The following is an 11,031-nucleotide window of genomic DNA, read 5'->3' as shown; positions in this document are numbered from 1 at the left end:
GGGGAGGGTCGGGGGGAGTGTCAGTGGGGGAGGGTCGGGGGGAGTGGGGGAGGGTCAGTGGGGGAGGGTCGGGGGGAGTGGGGGAGGGTCAGTGGGGGAGGGTCGGGGGGAGTGGGGGAGGGTCAGTGGGGGAGGGTCAGGGGGAGGAGGGTCAGTGGAGGAGGGTCAGTGGGGAGGAGGGTCGGGGGGAGGAGGGTCGGGGGGAGGAGGGTCAGGGGGTGTGGGGGAGGGTGTGGGGGAGGGTCGGGGGGAGGAGGGTCAGGGGGAGTGGGGGAGGGTCAGGGGGAGTGGGGGAGGGTCAGGGGGAGTGGGGAAGGGTCAGGGGGAGGAGGGTCAGGGGGTGTGGGGGAGGCTGTGGGGGAGGGTCGGGGGGAGGCTGTGGGGGAGGGTCGGGGGGAGGCTGTGGGGGAGGGTCGGGGGGAGGCTGTGGGGGAGGGTCGGGGGGAGGAGGGTCAGGGGGAGTGGGGGGAGGGTCGGGGGGAGGAGGGTCAGGGCGGAGTGGGGGAGGGTCGGGGGGAGTGGAGGAGGGTCGGGGGGAGTGGAGGAGGGTCGGGGGAGTGGAGGAGGGTCGGGGGGAGTGGGGAGGAGGGTCGGGGGGAGTGGGGAGGAGGGTCGGGGGAGTGGGGAGGAGGGTCGGGGGGAGTGGGGAGGAGGGTCGGGGGGAGGAGGGTCAGGGGGTTGGGGGAGGGTCAGGGGGAGGAGGGTCAGGGGGAGGAGGGTCAGGGGGTGTGGGGGAGGGTGTGGGGGAGGGTGTGGGGGAGGGTCGGGGGGGGAGGGTGTGGGGGAGGGTCGGGGGGAGGAGGGTCAGGGGGAGTGGGGGAGGGTCGGGGGGAGGAGGGTCAGGGCGGAGTGGGGGAGGGTCGGGGGGAGGAGGGTCAGGGGGATTGGGGGAGGGTCGGGGGAGGAGGGTCAGGGGGATTGGGGGAGGGTCGGGGGGAGGGTCGGGGGGAGGAGGGTCAGGGGGATTGGGGGAGGGTCGGGGGAGGAGGGTCAGGGGGATTGGGGGAGGGTCGGGGGAGGAGGGTCAGGGGGATTGGGGGAGGGTCGGGGGGAGGGTCGGGGGGAGGAGGGTCAGGGGGATTGGGGGAGGGTCGGGGGAGGAGGGTCAGGGGGATTGGGGGAGGGTCGGGGGGAGGAGGGTCAGTGGGGGAGGGTCAGTGGGGGAGGGTCGGGGGGAGGAGGGTCAGGGGGAGGAGGGTCAGTGGGGGAGGGTCGGGGGGAGGAGGGTCAGTGGGGGAGGGTCGTGGGGAGGAGGGTCAGTGGGGGAGGGTCGTGGGGAGGAGGGTCAGTGGGGGAGGGTCGGGGGGAGGAGGGTCAGTGGGGGAGGGTCGGGGGAGGAGGGTCAGTGGGGGAGGGTCGTGGGGAGGAGGGTCAGTGGGGGAGGGTCGGGGGGAGGAGGGTCGGGGGGAGGAGGGTCAGTGGGGGAGGGTCGTGGGGAGGAAGGTCAGTGGGGGAGGGTCGTGGGGAGGAGGGTCAGTGGGGGAGGGTCAGGGGAGGAGGGTCAGTGGGGGAGGGTCGTGGGGAGGAGGGTCAGTGGGGGAGGGTCGGGGGGAGGAGGGTCGTGGGGAGGAGGGTCAGTGGGGGAGGGTCGGGGGGAGGAGGGTCGGGGGGAGGAGGGTCAGTGGGGGAGGGTCGTGGGGAGGAGGGTCAGTGGGGGAGGGTCGTGGGGAGGAGGGTCAGGGGGGAAGGTCGGGGGGAGTAGGGTCAGGGGGGATTGGGGGAGGTTCAGGGGGAGGATGGTCTGGGGAGGGTCGGGGGAGTGGAGGGGAAGGCGCGAAACCCGGCCCCGCCCCCACCACGTGCCACGCTGACTGGGCCCCGCCCCTGTTACTCGGCCCCGCCTCCGCCACGCTGACTCGGCCCCGCCTCCGCCACGTGTCGCGCCGACTCGGCCCCGCCCCTATGACTCGGCCCCGCCTCCACCACGTGCCACGCTGACTGAGCCCCGCCCGTTACTCCACCCCGCCTCCGCCACCTGCAGCGCTGGCTCGACCCCGCCCCTATGACGCGGCCACGTCCCCACCACGTGCCGCCTGGCGGTTTAGAACGCGGGCCGCGCGGGCTCCGGGTTTAAAAGAAAAGCGCGGCACGTGGGCGGGGCCGAATCGACTGCGCAGGCGCGAGGGCAGCGGCGGCGGAACAACAGACGGCAAAGGTGAGAAAGGCGTGGGGCAGGGATTGGCTGAGAGTGACTATTGGCTGAGAGCGGCTGGGGAAGCCGGCGAAGCAACACCAGGGGGTGGAAGGCGAGAGCGGGCTGATGTTGGCCGGCAGGGTGAGGGGCGAAGCTCCGCTTTAACCAGTGTCGACTAACCGCCTCCTCCCCACCCCCATCTTTCCCCTCCCCACTGAGCGGCCGCGTCACACTGTCAGATGACCTCACCGCCGATGAGGCCGAAGCTGCCTGGCAACGTCACAATGGGAAACGTCACAGTGAGACACGTCACAATGAACAACGTCACAATGGGAAACGTCACAATAAGAACGTCACAATGCCTGCTGGGAATAGGAATAGAGTGGTTTAGTTCAAGAGGTCAAGGGTGAGGTGGTTTAGGTCAAGAGGTCAAGGAAAGGGTGGTTTGGGCAAGAGGTCAAGGATAGGGTTATTTAGGTCAAGAGGTCGTAGGATAGTTTAGGTCAAGAGGTCAGGGATGTAGTGGTTAAGGTCAAAAGGTCATGGGTTTAGGATGGCAGGGTGGCACAGTGGTTATCACTGCTGCCCCGTAGTGGCAGGGACCTAGGTTGAATTCTGGCCTTGGGTGACTGGAGTTTGCACTTTCTCCCCATGTCTGAGTGGGTCTCCTCCCCCAGTCCAAAGACGTGCAGGTTAGGTGGAGTTATGGGGATAAGGCGTGGAAATGGGTCGAGAGTCGGCGCAGACTAGATGGGCCGAACAGCCTCCTTCTACACTGCAGGGATTCCATGATGCAGTGAGGAGTACCAGATCAGGGGTTGGTGGAAATGTTAAAGATCAGGGAGAAGGGATTAGAGGTGTGGGGGTTAGGATAACACTTGACGTTTGGCTGTTGGAAATGAGGAAAAGGGTTAGGATTTTGGGGTTAGTTGGTTTTAGGAAACTCGATTAACATTGTTACTAGGTAAGCGGGAAGGATAGAGTGTGGTAGGTGAAGGAAAGCATGAGAACGGGGCAATGGAGAGAAAGTTTGAGAAAAGGAGTGGGGATGGAAAAGCAGCAAACAGAGAAGGGGAGGCGGGAGGAGATGGAGAGGAATTGGATGGAGAGAGAGTTGATGGAGGTGTGGATAGAAAAAAACATAGGCACGGGACAGCAGCGAGGGATAGGAGTTTGCAGGACAAGGAGAAAATAATAAAGAAGGATTGGAAAGGAATAGATGATAAGAGAAGTGCAGGAAAGGTGAAAAATTACCAAGGGTGGGGAGTGGATTAGAAAAGGGGACAAGAATAGGGTGTGAGAAAAGTGGGGAGACAGAAATATAGTAGATGGAGGGGAAAGGCAGAGAGAGGAGAGGCCAGGAAGGGGGGAGTACACACTGGCTGATTGTGAAAAGAGTGTAGCTTGAATCCAGTCCACAAATCACATTTGCTGACCGATGAATCACACAATTTACAGTGCAGAAGGAGGCCATTCAGCCCATCGAGTCTGCACCGGCACTTGGAAAGAGCACCCTATGCCTCCACCCTATCTCCCCGTAACTCAGTAACCCCACCTAACCTTTTTTTGGAATACTAAGGGCAATTTATCATGGCCAGTCCACCTAACCTGTACATCTTTGGACTGTGGGAGGAAACCGGAGCACCCGGAGGAAACCCACACAGACACGGGGAGGACGTCCAGACTCAGCGCAGACAGTGACCCAAGCTGGGAATAGTACCTGGGACCCTGGTACTGTGAAGCAACAGTGCTAACCACTGTGCTACTGTGCTGCCCACCTGCTAACGTGCTGCCCATTGCTACTGTGCTGCCCATTGCTATCGTGCTGTCCCGCCTGTTACCATGCTGGAGGGGTGGGGAGGGAGGTCTGGACAGAGAGGCTGGAGGAGTGGGCAGAGGCTGGAGGAGTGGGCAGAGGCTGGAGGAGTGGGCAGAGAGGCTGGAGGAGTGGGCAGAGAGGCTGGAGGAGTGGGCAGAGAGGCTGGAGGAGTGGGCAGAGAGGCTGGAGGAGTGGGCAGAGAGGCTGGAGGAGTGGGCAGAGAGGCTGGAGGAGTGGGCAGAGAGGCTGGAGGAGTGGGCAGAGAGGCTGGAGGAGTGGGCAGAGAGGCTGGAGGAGTGGGCAGAGAGGCTGGAGGAGTGGGCAGAGAGGCTGGAGGAGTGGGCAGAGAGGCTGGAGGAGTGGGCAGAGAGGCTGGAGGAGTGGGCAGAGAGGCTGGAGGAGTGGGCAGAGAGGCTGGAGGAGTGGGCAGAGAGGCTGGAGGAGTGGGCAGAGAGGCTGGAGGAGTGGGCAGAGAGGCTGGAGGAGTGGGCAGGGAGGCTGGAGGAGTGGGCAGGGAGGCTGGAGGAGTGGGCAGGGAGGCTGGAGGAGTGGGCAGGGAGGCTGGAGGAGTGGGCAGGGAGGCTGGAGGAGTGGGCAGGGAGGCTGGAGGAGTGGGCAGGGAGGCCGGAGGAGTGGGCAGAGGCTGGAGGAGTGGGCAGGGAGACGTTCTCTGGGCAGAGAGGCTGGAGGAGTGGGCAGAGAGGCTGGAGGAGTGGGCAGAGAGGCTGGAGGAGTGGGCAGAGAGGCTGGAGGAGTGGGCAGAGAGGCTGGAGGAGTGGGCAGAGAGGCTGGAGGAGTGGGCAGTGAGGCTGGAGGAGTGGGCAGGGAGGCTGGAGGAGTGGGCAGGGAGGCTGGAGGAGTGGGCAGGGAGGCTGGAGGAGTGGGCAGGGAGGCTGGAGGAGTGGGCAGAGAGGCTGGAGGAGTGGGCAGGGAGGCTGGAGGAGCGGGCAGAGAGGCTGGAGGAGCGGGCAGAGAGGCTGGAGGAGCGGGCAGAGAGGCTGGAGGAGCGGGCAGAGAGGCTGGAGGTCTGGGCAGAGAGACTGGAGGAGTGGGCAGAGAGGTTGGAGGAGCGGGCAGCGAGACTGGAGGAGCGGGCAGAGAGACTGGAGTGGGCAGAGAGGCTGGAGGAGTGGGCAGAGAGGCTGGAGGAGTGGGCAGAGAGGCTGGAGAAAAGGAAAACTAAACCTCATCCGCCAGCCCTTTTGGAAAGCCAACAGCAATGCCTGTTACAGCAGACTTATTTGAAAAATGGTTTGCCAGTTGCTTTCTGCCAGAGGTCTCCGGGGAAGGAACCTGCTTTTCAAAGTCCAATGCACTTTCTCGCAGAGAACCACCCAGAAAGTTAAAGCTTCAGCCATAAATACCTGCTGGAAATGTTTATTCTGAGGCTGGAAATGTTTCTCCAGAGTTCCTCGATGTGGATGCAGAAGTGACGAGGATTATTGTCTTGGCAGAACATGTTGGAGGAGGTGGGGTGGGGGAGGGTTTTTGAAGACTGTGATCATGAGGAACACTCCACTGAAACATTGGTTGAACTGATGAAACTTAACGGACCTAAACAGTGGCAGGATGAAGAGCCGAAATAGGCTCAAATCACAACCAAGGTGACAGCAGATCTCATAAGATCGGCTGAAGATTTGAAAAATACAAAACAGACCATGGTACAAGCGTGAAGAGAAGCATTACCATTTGCAAAGCTATTGACACTGCCCTTGCTCCTCACTGAGAACTTTACAAAACTCAAAAGCAAAATTCGAAGCAGTCGACAATCACATTGTTGCTTTCACCCAGAATAACGCCTGCACCTTCCAGACTGCCCACTCCCTCTACCTCCACTCTCCTGGATAGTATCTACTGTAATTCATACTATTCTGCAGTTGAAAAGTTTGCCATTGTTCTTGTTTTTAGGAGTATCCGCAATAGAATTGTCCTGAGTTTACTTAGGAACATAATTTTTATTGCCTCTTTTCCTTTTTGCCAATGGCTGGAATCTATCTAAATTTTCCCATTCTAACGTATGCTCACCGATTGCAATTTCACTCTTCGCGTGATTTCACAGGAACAGAACCTCCACCAACGATAGGAGTTTGCTGTATTCAGCTGTCCATTGGCTAGGTGAATCCAAGATTCTCGAGGTAATCGCTCCCTTGTCTGTCAGAAGGCCATTAGGTCATTTTTGGCTCATTGCTCCTGAGGACGTCCTGTTTAACCTTCCAACAGTTGGGTTGGAAAATAATTCCTCTGCCAGTGCAGAAGGAGGCCATGTGGCCAATCGAGTCTGCACCCTCCGAAAGAGCACCCTACCCAGTCCCGCTCCCTGCCTCAACATCAGAACCCCACTCAACTTGCACATCTTTGGGCACTAAGGGACAATTTAACACGGTCAATCCACCCAACCTGTACATCTTTGGACACTAAGGGACAATTTAACATGGCCAATCCACCCAACCTGTACATCTTTGGACACTATAAGGGACAATTTAACACGGCCAATCCACCTAACCTGTACATCTTTGGACACTAAGGGACAATTTAACACAGCCAATTCATCTAACCTGTACATCTTTGGACACGAAGGGACAATTTAATATGGCCAATCCACCTAACCTGCAATTCTTTGGACAGTAAGAGACAATTTAACACGGCCAATCCACCTAACCTGTACATCTTTTGATACTAAGGGACAATTTAACACGGCCAATTCATCCAACCTGGACATCTTTGGACACTAAAGGACAATTTAACACGGCCAATCCACCTAACCTGTACATCTTTGGATACTAAGGGACAATTTAACACGGCCAATTCATCTAACCTGTACATCTTTGGACACTAAAGGACAATTTAACACTGCCAATCCACCTAACCTGTACATCTTTGGATACTAAGGGACAATTTAACATGGCCAATTCATCTAACCTGTACATCTTTGGACACTAAGGGACAATTTAACACGGCCAATCCACCTAACCTGTACATCTTTGGACACTAAGGGCCAATTTAACACGGCCAATCCACCTAACCTGTACATCTTTGGACACTCAAGGACAATTTAACACGGCCAATCCACCTAACCTGTACATCTTTGGACACCAAGGGACAATTTAACACGGCCAATCCACCTAACCTGTACATCTTTGGACACTAAGGGACAATTTACCACAGCCAATTCATCTAACCTGTACATCTTTGGACACGAAGGGACAATTTAATATGGCCAATCCACCTAACCTGCAATTCTTTGGACACTAAGAGACAATTTAACACGGCCAATCCACCTAACCTGTACATCTTTTGATACTAAGGGACAATTTAACACGGCCAATTCATCTAACCTGTACATCTTTGGACACTAAAGGACAATTTAACACTGCCAATCCACCTAACCTGTACATCTTTGGATACTAAGGGACAATTTAACACGGCCAATTCATCTAACCTGTACATCTTTGGACACTAAGGGACAGTTTAACAAGGCCAACCCACCTAACCTGGACATCTTTGGACACTAAAGGACAATTTAACACGGCCAATCCACCTAACCTGTACATCTTTGGATACTAAGGGACAATTTAACACGGCCAATTCATCTAACCTGTACATCTTTGGACACTAAAGGACAATTTAACACTGCCAATCCACCTAACCTGTACATCTTTGGATACTAAGGGACAATTTAACACGGCCAATTCATCTAACCTGTACATCTTTGGACACTAAGGGACAGTTTAACAAGGCCAACCCACCTAACCTGTACATCTTTGGACACTAAAGGACAATTTAACACGGCCAATCCACCTAACCTGTACATCTTTGGATACTAAGGGACAATTTAACACGGCCAATTCATCTAACCTGTACATCTTTGGACACTAAAGGACAATTTAACACTGCCAATCCACCTAACCTGTACATCTTTGGATACTAAGGGACAATTTAACACGGCCAATTCATCTAACCTGTACATCTTTGGACACTAAGGGACAGTTTAACAAGGCCAACCCACCTAACCTGTACATCTTTGGACACTAAAGGACAATTTAACACGGCCAATCCACCTAACCTGTACATCTTTGGATACTAAGGGACAATTTAACACGGCCAATTCATCTAACCTGTACATCTTTGGACACTAAAGGACAATTTAACACTGCCAATCCACCTAACCTGTACATCTTTGGATACTAAGGGACAATTTAACACGGCCAATTCATCTAACCTGTACATCTTTGGACACTAAGGGACAGTTTAACAAGGCCAATCCACCTAACCTGTACATCTTTGGACACTAAGGGACAATTTAACACGGCCAATCCACCTAACCTGCACATCTTTGGACACTAAGGGACAATTTAACACGGCCAATCCACCCAACCTGTACATCTTTGGTCACTAAGGGACAATCTATCATGGCCAATCTACCTAACCTGCACATCTTTGGACCGTGGGAGGGAACCGGAACGCCCGAAGGAAACCCACGGACGCACGGGGAGAAAATACAAACTCCACACAGTCACCCGAGGCCAGAATCGAACCCGGGTGCCTGCCGCTGTGAGGCAGCAGTGCCAGCCCACTGTGCCGGTGCCGCCGCCCACCCTCCCTCACTTCGGTTCACCAATCTTCTATTTCCATGCTTGGGTTAAAGACATTTGCTGCCTTGTGTTTGTAAACCCAGGAAGCTCAGAGTGGAGCTTTCCTTACTTGAGAGTGAGATAGTGAATAAATTCCTTTGGCGTTTAGAAATATATTATACAATGATTTCTTACGGGTGGCCCTGATCTCCTGTAACTAGCCTCTTGATATCAGAGCCTCTGCTTGAAATGCAGCAGCAATTGTGTATAGCCTCACTGGTTGGTCGTGAAAAAGGAATCATTTGAATTTCACCGACCACCTTCGGGTTATTGCTGTGTAAGTGCTGCTTGATCGATCTCCGGACGACACATTCAGCTCTTTGATGATGATCGAGAGCAGACTGATGGGGTGGTCATTGGTCGGGTTGCATTTGTCTGACTTTTTGTGGCCAGGGAATACGTGGGATATTTTCCAATTTGTTGGGAAGTGTTATGAAAGTGCCGTTGAAGTGAAAAGACCCAAGAGCTCTCGCAGCAATTATTTTACACGAGAGTTTGCTTGCTAAATAGATATCAAAGCAAGTGATCAAGAGCTTGGTCAAAGAGTGAGTGTCTTAATGGGAGGGTTGTAGGGATGGGAGGAGGTTACAGAGATAGGGAGGGTTGTCGGGACTGGCAGAGATTACAGAGATAGGGAGGGTTGTAGGGATGGGAGGAGGTTACAGAGATGGGGAGGGTTCTCGGACTGGCAGAGATAGCGAGGGTTGTCGGGACTGGCAGAGATTACAGAGATAGGGAGGGTTGTCGGGACTGGCAGAGATTACAGAGATAGGGAGGGTTGTAGGGGCTGGAGGAGGTTACAGAGATAGGGAGGGTTGTAGGGGCTGGAGGAGGTTACAGAGATAGGGAGGGTTGTAGGGTCTGGAGGGGGTTACAGAGATAGCGAGGGTTGGAGGGCTGGAGGAGGTTACAGAGATAGGGAGGGTTGTAGGGGCTGGAGGAGGTTACAGAGATAGGGAGGGTTGTAGGGGCTGGAGGGGGTTACAGAGATAGCGAGGGTTGTAGGGCTGGAGGAGGTTACAGAGATAGGGAGGGTTGTAGGGGCTGGAGGAGGTTACAGAGATAGGGAGGGGTGTTGGGGGCTGGAGGAGGTTACAGAGATAGCGACGATAGTAGGGGCTGGAGGAGGTTACAGAGATAGGGAGAGTTGTAGGGGCTGGAGGAGGTTACAGAGATAGGGAGGGTTGTACTGGCTGGAGGAGGTTACAGAGATAGGGCGGGATGTAGGGGCTGGAGGAGGTTACAGCGATAGGGAGGGGTGTCGGGGGCTGGAGGAAGTTACAGAGATAGGGAGGGTTGTAGGAACTGGAGGAGGTTACAGAGATAGGGAGGGTTGTCGGGGCTGGAGGAGGTTACAGAGATAGGGAGTGTTGTCGGGGCTGGAGGAGGTTACAGAGATAGGGAGGGTTGTAGGGACTGGAGGAGATTACAGAGAAAGTGAGGGTTGTAGGGGCTGGAGGAGGTTACAGAGAGAGGGAGGGTTGTAGGGACTGGAGGAGGTTACAGAGAAAGGGAGGATTGTAGGGGCTGGAGGAGGTTACAGAGATAGGGAGGATTGTAGGGGCTGGAGGAAGTTACAGAGATAGGGGGGGCTGGCGGGGGCTACAGAGATAGGGGGGGCTGGCGGGGGCTACAGAGATAGGGAGGGTTGTAGGGTCTGCAGGAGGTTACAGAGATTGGGAGGGTTGTAGGGGCTGGAGGAGGTTACAGAGATAGGGAGGGTTGTAGGAGCTGAAGGAGGTTACAGAGATAGGAAGGGTTGTAGGGACTGGAGGAGGTTACAGAGAGAGCGAGGGTTGTAGGGGCTGGAGGCTGTTACACAGATAGGGAGGGTTGTAGGGGCTGGAGGAGGTTAACGAGATAGGGAGGGTTGTGGGGACTGGAGGAGGTTACAGAGATAGGGAGGGTTGTAAGGGCTGGAAGAGGTTACAGAGATAGGGAGGGTTGTGGGGACTGGAGGAGGTTACAGAGATAGGGAGGGTTGTAGGGGCTGGAGGAGGTTACAGAGATAGGGAGGGTTGGAGGGACTGGAGGAGGTTACAGAGATAGGGAGGGGTGTAGGGGCTGGAGGAGATTACAGAGATAGGGAGGATTGTAGGGGCTGGAGGAGGTTACAGAGATAGGGAGGGGGTGTGGGGGCTGGAGGAGGTTACAGAGATTGGGAGGGGTGTAGGGGCTGGAGGAGGTTACAGAGATAGGGAGGGTTGTAGGGGCTGGAGGAGGTTACAGCGATAGGAAGGGGTGTCGGGGGCTGGAGGAAGTTACAGAGATAGGGAGGGTTGTAGGAACTGGAGTAGGTTACAGAGATGGGGAGGGTTGTCGGGGCTGGAGGAGGTTACAGAGATAGGGAGTGCTGTCGGGGCTGGAGGAGGTTACAGAGATAGGGAGGGTTGTAGGGGCTGGAGGAGGTTACAGAGATGGGGAGGGTTGTAGGGGCTGGAGGAAGT

At 56.0% G+C, this 11,031-nt stretch overlaps 1 protein-coding gene across 3 annotated transcripts in view; it reads left to right on the top strand.

Moving 5' to 3' along the window:
• The first annotated feature begins 2,028 nt into the window (after window positions 1–2,028).
• The window catches only part of LOC140411557 (B-lymphocyte antigen CD20-like), a 172,807-nt gene continuing 163,804 nt past the window's right edge, over window positions 2,029–11,031 (top strand). For all 3 annotated transcript variants that reach the window (XM_072500640.1, XM_072500639.1, XM_072500638.1), the window contains exon 1: window positions 2,029–2,155. The gene's annotated coding sequence lies outside the window, so the exon portion shown is untranslated. The remainder of the gene's footprint in view (window positions 2,156–11,031) is intronic.

Source organism: Scyliorhinus torazame, chromosome 4, assembly GCF_047496885.1.
Source record: "Scyliorhinus torazame isolate Kashiwa2021f chromosome 4, sScyTor2.1, whole genome shotgun sequence".
Taxonomy (NCBI): Eukaryota; Metazoa; Chordata; class Chondrichthyes; order Carcharhiniformes; family Scyliorhinidae; genus Scyliorhinus; species Scyliorhinus torazame.
This window is presented reverse-complemented; position numbering and strand designations above follow the sequence as displayed.